This window comes from Lagenorhynchus albirostris, chromosome 6 (genome assembly GCF_949774975.1).
Source record: "Lagenorhynchus albirostris chromosome 6, mLagAlb1.1, whole genome shotgun sequence".
NCBI classification, from domain to species: Eukaryota; Metazoa; Chordata; class Mammalia; order Artiodactyla; family Delphinidae; genus Lagenorhynchus; species Lagenorhynchus albirostris.
In genome coordinates, this window is record NC_083100.1 from 47,524,185 (window position 1) to 47,532,173 (window position 7,989).

At 34.9% G+C, this 7,989-nt stretch overlaps 1 pseudogene; it reads right to left on the reverse strand.

The window, feature by feature from the left end:
• Positions 1–2,935: 2,935 nt before the first annotated feature.
• On the reverse strand, positions 2,936–3,417 carry LOC132521725 (prefoldin subunit 2-like; annotated as a pseudogene).
• Positions 3,418–7,989: the final 4,572 nt, after the last annotated feature.

The window sequence follows — 7,989 nt, forward strand, 5'->3', positions numbered from 1 at the left end:
CCTTTCCAAGACACGTTACACTAAAACAGTCAAACATCAAAGGCAAAGAGAGAATCTAAAAAAGCAGCAAGAGAATAGGAGCTTATAACATAAAAGGGACCCCCACTAGGCTAATAGTGGATTTCTCATAAACTTTACAGGCCACTAGAGAGTGGGATGATATATGCAAAGTGCTAAAAGAAAAACAAACAAAACAAAACACTGCCAACAAGAATATTCTATACAGAAAAGTTATCCTTCAGAATTGAAGGAAATGATCCAGCAATCCCACTTCTGGGAATATGTCCAAAGGAATTGAAATCAGGATTTTGAAGAGATATCTACACTCCCATGTTTATGGCAGCATTGTTCACAATAGTCAAGATACGGAAACCACCTAAGTGTTTGTCTATAGATGAATGGATAAAAAGATCCTGCCGAGGAAATCCTGCCGTTTGTGACAACATGGGTGAACCTTGAGGACGTTATGAAAAATGAAGTAAGTCAGAGAGGGAAAGACAAATACTGTATCATATCACTTATATATGAAATCTAAAAAGCCAAACTCATAGAAACCAAGAGAAGAATGGTGGTTGCCTGGGGCTGGGAATTGGGGGAAGTGGGGAGATATTGGTCAAAGGGTACAAATTTCCAGCTATAAGATGAATAAGTTCTGAGTATCTAATGTAACAGCATGATAATTATATTTAACAATACGGTATTATATACCTGAAAGTTGCTGGGAGTGTAAATCTTTAACGTTCTCACCACTAAAGAACTAGTAATTATGTGAGGTGATGGAGGTGTTAGGTAACACGACTGTGGTCATCATTTTGCAATAAAAGTATATCAGATCAACGTGTTGTACCCCTTAAGCTTACACAATGTTGTATGTCAATTATATATCAATAAAACTGGAGGTAAAAAGTACATATGGGAGTTGAGGAGGCAGTTTTGGAAAGATAATGGTTTTTGGAGAGAGGAAGGTTAAAAAAAGTGAAATGGATACTGTATTTCAAGGAAAAATAAATCTGGGGGAAATTTTAAAGTTTGTGGAAGGCAAAAAAAAACAACAGAAATTGGAAGGACAGACACATACAGTCCTCAAAAGGCCACCTCATAAAGAAAGTGCAGTTTTATACACTAACAGAAGAGATTTCTCTTGAAATAAGAGTCTTGTGAGCTACTCCAGGCCATCAACTTTGTTTATCAAATGTGGCAACAGGGCAGTCTTCACACAACTCTACATAAAACTACTACAAGAATAAAACTGAAGAGAATAAAAATATTTTACCTAATAAAATTTCCCTTCCCTGTACAAAAAACAACTATGAAGCAAAAGGCTGTTTTAACACAAAATACCAAGCTGAATTAAATATGTTCAAACAAAAATTTGAGGATATAAAAACAAGCAGGATTTAACCTTAGTTTTTACTAAGAAGAAAAATGGACAAAAAGAGGAAAAAATTAAACAAGAGTTTTGTATTCTAAAAAAATAGAAAAGTCATAACAGGAGAAAAATCATAACAGATTTGAAGACTAAATTACAGATGCTCAAGTAAAAATACACACCAGTGAAATTTTAAGAATGACTTTAAAGGGAAAAAACTGAACTGTGATCATGTTGGTACACCCTTATGAATGGAAAGACCAATACCCTGCCATATATAGGCCCACTGGTTCTTTGTTCATGTGGAGGACAGAGCACTCACCATGTGGCATGCTGATTTCCACACTCTTAAAAGACGATGGCTAACTAGAATCCTCTAAAATGCCTTTGCTGCTGCTGCCTTTGCCTCTGTTTCCAAAAATGGTCCTCATTCTCAGGGTTATAGGTAAAACACACCCAAGACATTACTGTGGTGTAGTCAAGGATAAACCCAGCATAAGCCTGTGATTCTAAGCCCAGTAAAGCCATGGGAACACCTTTAACCCAGACAATAATTATTTGAGACTCTCTGGAGTAAGAAACTTGTAAATATTAGCAGTATAGAGAGGACACTCTCTCCCTTAAGTATATCCGTTAACTACCACAAAAAATTCAAAACACAATAACAACAACAAAATCCCCCAAAACCCTGGGTACAGGAGGAGGAAACTCAACACTCAAACAGAAGCCCACAGTTTGACCCAATTGGAAACCAAAGTTTTCTAAAATAATGCCTACAACAAAAAGATAAAAGGGCACTGGTTGGCATTTGTGCCTCTACAACATAGTGTTTTTTTGTTTGTTTTTGTTTTTTTGGCTGCGTTGGGTCTTTGTTGCTGTGCATGGGCTTTCTTTAGTTGCGGCGAGTGGGGCTACTCTTTGTTGAGCTGCACAGGTTTCTCATTGCTGTGCCTTCTAGTTGCGGAGCACAGGCTCTAGGTGCACGGGCTTCAGTAGTTGTGGCTCGTGAGCTTAGTTGTTCTGCGGCATGTGGGATCTTCCTGGACCAGGGCTTGAACCCGTGTCCCCTGCTTTGGCAGGCAGATTCTTGACCACTGCGCCACCAGGGAAGCCCTACAACATAGGTTTTGAATTAACTTTAACATATGCCAAAATGTACCAATTGACAAAAGTTAATGTCTTAATTATGGGCCTCAAATTACAGATTTTCCTGGAGATATGACTAAATTTAAGTGAGATGGCAACTAATTAACTAACATTCACAAACACTCTGTCCCCAGACAGTAGAATAAATATGTAAGGAACAAATACTAAGACAGACACAATATTCTGGGCCATAATCCATGTCTCAATAATTGTTAAAATATTCACATCATAAAAAGTATGTTGTGTGAGCCTAGTGGAATTAAATTAGAAGTAAGTATAAAGAAAATCTAGAAACTGTCAACATATTTGGAAATTTTTTTTTTCTGACCAAAAAATTTAATTAACCAAAAAATTACAATGGCAGAGAAAATAATAACAATAAAGAGAAATTATAAGAAGTGGGAGTCAGGGTAGAAAAAATGCAAAGGCCTTGCTCTCTAGGAGACCAGTACTGCAGCTGGGCTGGCTTCAGCCCCAGCCCCTTCTGAGTTTTCTTTGGCTGCTGGCGTCTTGTCTTCCCCCATGAGACGAATGTTGTGCTTTTCCCGGAATTCATTTAGTTCTTTCCCCTTTGCCAGAAACCGCTGTGTCAGTGTCTCAATAATCTTCTGTATCGGCTCCTGGTTGTTCTCCAGGGCAGGCAGCACCTCTTTGACAGTTTGCTCTATCAGCACCCTCCAACCATGCGGTAGCACTTGCAGGTTTCATCTGCCTCCTTCAGAGTATCAATCACTAGACAGTGCTCATTCAACTCCGTCTCCAACTCAGCTGCTTTGGAGGCCAGGCCCCGCTGTTCCTGCCGAAGGCGATGGAAGCCAGCAATTACTTGCTCTGCTGACGTGAACCCCTTTCCCGGAGTCGCTCCGGCTGCTCTTGCCAGTGCGACCACTGCTCTCTGCCATCTTCATTGCTTGCTGGGCTTCCAGTCTGCCCATATTTGGAAATTTAAGTACGTAATTCTGAAAAACCCACCAGCAAAGAAAGAAACAACAGAAATTTTAAAGTATTTTAAGCTGAATGAAACAAAAAAAATTTGTGCAACGCAGCTAAAGACTGCTTATATAGGAATTTATACCACTGAATATTTGGATTAAAATATAAATCTCAAGACAATAATATAAACTTGATCTTAAGAAATTAGAGAAAGAAAAATGCATTAGGCCGGAAAGTAATCATAAGACAGGAAACAATAAAGATCAGAGTGGATATCAATGAAACAGAAAACAAAAACAATAGAAAAAACTGAAGAAACAAAAATCCATTTCTTTGGAAAGATCATTGAATGTATAAACATTTGCTACAACTGATGAAAAGAAAATCTAAATAAGACAATTACCCATACCATAAGAGAGAGGGCATCACTATGGATTCTGCAATTCTTAAAAGGAGAATAAGGGGGAAATTATGAACTATTTTATATAAATAAATTTGAAAATTTGTATGAAATGAACAAAGGTTTTGAAGGATAGAAGCTATCAAATCTCACTCAGGAAGAAACAGCCTGAAAAACCCCAAATAAATGAGAGAAAATGAATAAGTAGTTAAAAAGCTTTATGCAAAAGAAACTCTAGGTCTAGGTGCCTTAAGTGGTAAGTTCTACTAAAGACTTAAGGAATTAATAACTCCAATACTATACATACAGACAATAGAAGTGGAGGGGACATGTCCCAGCTCATTTTTTGAGGCCAGCATAAATTCTACAAGACACAAAAATATAGATCATTAGCTGTTATCAACATATACACAAAAATTCTTAATAAAATTTTATCCAATTGAATCCAATGATACATATAAAAGATAAAACATCATGATCAAGTGGATTTTATGCAAAGAATGCAAGGTTGTTTTGATACTAAAAAATCAATCAGTATAATCGTATTAACAGGTTAGAAAAAAATATAGGTTAGATTAAACCAACCTATATTTGTGAATAAAAGTCTAAGTCATTAGGAATAGAATATAACTTCCCCAATATGATGAAGAGCTTTAAGAAAAGCAATAGCTGACACCATATTTAATGGGTAAAAACCTCTAACATGGAGACAATGGCAAAGATATCCTTTCTCCTCACTTCTTTTTACTCTTTTGCTGGAATTCCTAACTATTGTAGTAAAGTAAGGAAAAGAAATATAAGACATACAGATTGGAAAGAAAGAGGTAAAACTTTTTTATTTGTGGAATATCTAATTATGTAGAAAATGCAAAGAAAGCTATGAAAAACCTACTAGAACTAATTTATGAGTGTAGTGAGGTTCCAAGATATGTAAATGTATGAAAATCTCTCCAAGATATGTAAATTTATGAAAAGGAATGAGAATGTTCATTGCAGAATTATTCACAATAACCAAGATGTGGCAACAACCCAGTGTCCATGATGGGACAAAAAAATGTGGTATACACATACAATGGAATATTATTCAGTCAGAAAAAAAGGAGATCCTATCACTTGAAACAGTATAGATGGATCTGAAAGACATTATGCTACGTTGAATAAGTCAGTCAAAGATGAACAAATATTGCATGGTACCATTTATGTGAGATATCTAAAATAGTCAAATTATAGAAGCAGAAAATAGAATGGTGGTTGCCACGGGATGGGAGGAGAGGGGGAAATGGGGAGTTGTTGTTCAATAGATATTAATTTATAGTTATACAAGATGAATAAGCTCTAGAAATCTGCTGTGCAACATAGTACTTGTAGTTAACAATCAATATGGTGCACTTAAAAATTTAAGAGAGTAGATCTAATGTTAAGTGCTCTTACCACAAAAAACCAAAAAGCACCCCCTGCACCAAAGGGACACAAGGAAACTTTTGGAGGTGATGGATGTTTATTACCTTGATTCTGGTGATATCACAGTTGTATGCATGCATATTTCTGAAGTCATCAAATTATATACATTAAATATGTGCAGTTTTAAAAATATCAATTATACTTCAATAAACCTGTTAAAAAAACCTAAAAAATCTGTGTGTTTCTATATACTAGCATTGAAAAATTGGAAACTGAAATTAAAATAAATACTATTTGCAAAAGCATCAAATAGAGATAAATATGAAAAACATATGAAACACCGAGAACTACAAAACATTGCTGAGAGGTATTAGAGAAGACCTAAGTAGAGGAATATATCATATTAATGTATTGGAAAATTCAGTCTTATAAGATACCAATTCTTCCTGAACATTTCTCAAGTTTTCAGCAATCCTATTTAAGATTCCAGCAGTCTTCACTACAGAAATTGACAAGCAGATTCTAAAACTTACATAGAAATGCAAATATAATACAGTAGCTAAAATGATTTTGAAAAAGAATACCAAAGTTGCTCGTCACACTATCTGATTTCAACACTTATGAAAAATCTGCATTAGTCATGACAGCTTTGTATTGATATAAAAATGGACATATAGACCACACATATATGATCAATTGTTTTTTGACAAAGGTATCAAGGCAACTGAGTGGAAAAAAAAAGATAAACTTACAACAAATGATGTTAGATAGCCATAGAAAAACAGATAAAAGCCCAACCCTTACTTCACACTATATCAAAAATTAACTCAAAATGAATAATAGATCTAATTGTGATAGATAAACCCTTCAAAAGAAAGAGGAGAAAATTTTAGTGAGCCTGGATTTGACAAATATCTGTACAAAAAGACACACAAAGTACAAAAAGAAAAATTGTCAAATTGGATTTTATCAAAAATATAAAAAATGCTCTTCAGTAATCACTGTTACAAAAAAGAAAAGACAAGTTACTGACTGGAAGAAGATATTTGCAAACATTTATCTGACAAAGGACTTCTTTCTAAAATATATTGTACAGCAAACTTACAACTCAATAAAAATAATACATACAACCCAATTAATAATGGAAAAAAGTTTTGAACAGACACTTCAACAAAGAATATGTATGGATATAAATAAGCACATAAAAAGATGCTTAAGATCATTAGTCATTAGAGAAATGCATATTAAACCACAGCGAGACACCACTGTATCCCTAGGAGAATTGCCAAAAATCAAGTTTGGACCATACCAAGTGTCGGTAAGCATGCAGAGCAACTTGAACTCTCATACACTGGCCGAAAGGAATGTAAACTATTATAATGACTTTGGAAAAATGCTTTACAATTTCTTGAACATTTAAACATACGATTTTTATATAACCTAATCATCCCCTGCCCGTTCTATATCGAAGAGATATAAAATGTATGTCCACACAAAGACTGGTGCACAGTTTTTCGTGATGCCTTATTTTTTTTTTTTTTTTGCGGTATGCGGGCCTCTCACTGCTGTGGCCTCTCCCGTTGCAGAGCACAGGCTCCGGACACGCAGGCTCAGCGGCCATGGCTCACAGGCCCAGCCGCTCCATGGCATATGGGATCTTCCCGGACCGGGGCACGAACCCGTGTCCCCTGCATCGGCAGGCGGACTCTCAACCACTGCGCCACCAGGGAAGCCCTCGTGATGCCTTATTTTTTAGTAACCCCAAACTGTAAGCAACCCAAACATCTATTAACAGATGAATGGATAAGCAAATTGTAGTATATCCATATAATGAAATACTACTCAATAATTAAGAATATATTGATTCAGGCAGCAAGGATGAATGTCAAAATAATTATGCTGTTTACAACAAGCCAGAGGAAAAAAGGGAACATAAATATATGTACATTTATTTAAAATTCTGGGATATACAAATTAATCTATAGTGACAGAGAGCAGATGAGTGGTTGCCTGGGGAAGGGAGTGGAGATGGTTTAAACTTTTGGGACAATTGATATGTTCATTACCTTGATTTGCAGTGATGGTTTCATAGGTATAATGATAAATCAAAATTTTTCAAATTGAATATCTATCTAGTTTATATTATACTTCCATTATACCTTAATACAGCTGTAAAATATGAATGATTCCCCATGAGGAATTTATTATTATAAGATTTCTTCATTTTTTTTATATTGAACTTTTAAAAATTTAAGCTTAACTTTGATTCTAATCAAGTAAAACGTATAAAGAATTCCACAAAATTCACATTATATTTATTCAATATTTAATTTGTTGTTTCATTCATCCATAAGCTATGTATAATATTTAATTTGTTTCATTCATCCATAAACTATGTGTAAACTATGTGTAATTTAATGATTATTTCCATACTGTCACATGACATAGGAATTAGAATATTTTCAATAAATTTAGATTATTTGATGAATAAAGCTTCTAGTTTATCAAAAAATATTCTCTTAAAATAAATGAGCAACTAGATTATTGCTTTTTCCTAAAGAGGAATTTGGAAGGAGTTCTGCCACCTTCTGTATTTATTTTCTCCCAAGAGATAGCATCTAGTTTTAATTCATCAGAAGGAGGTTCCTCACAATTAGGGAATCTCAAAGCTCTGGGGACAGAAAGAAGAATTTTCTAAAGGAAACTAATTCTGATATTTGAAGGCATTTTAATTCAGTTT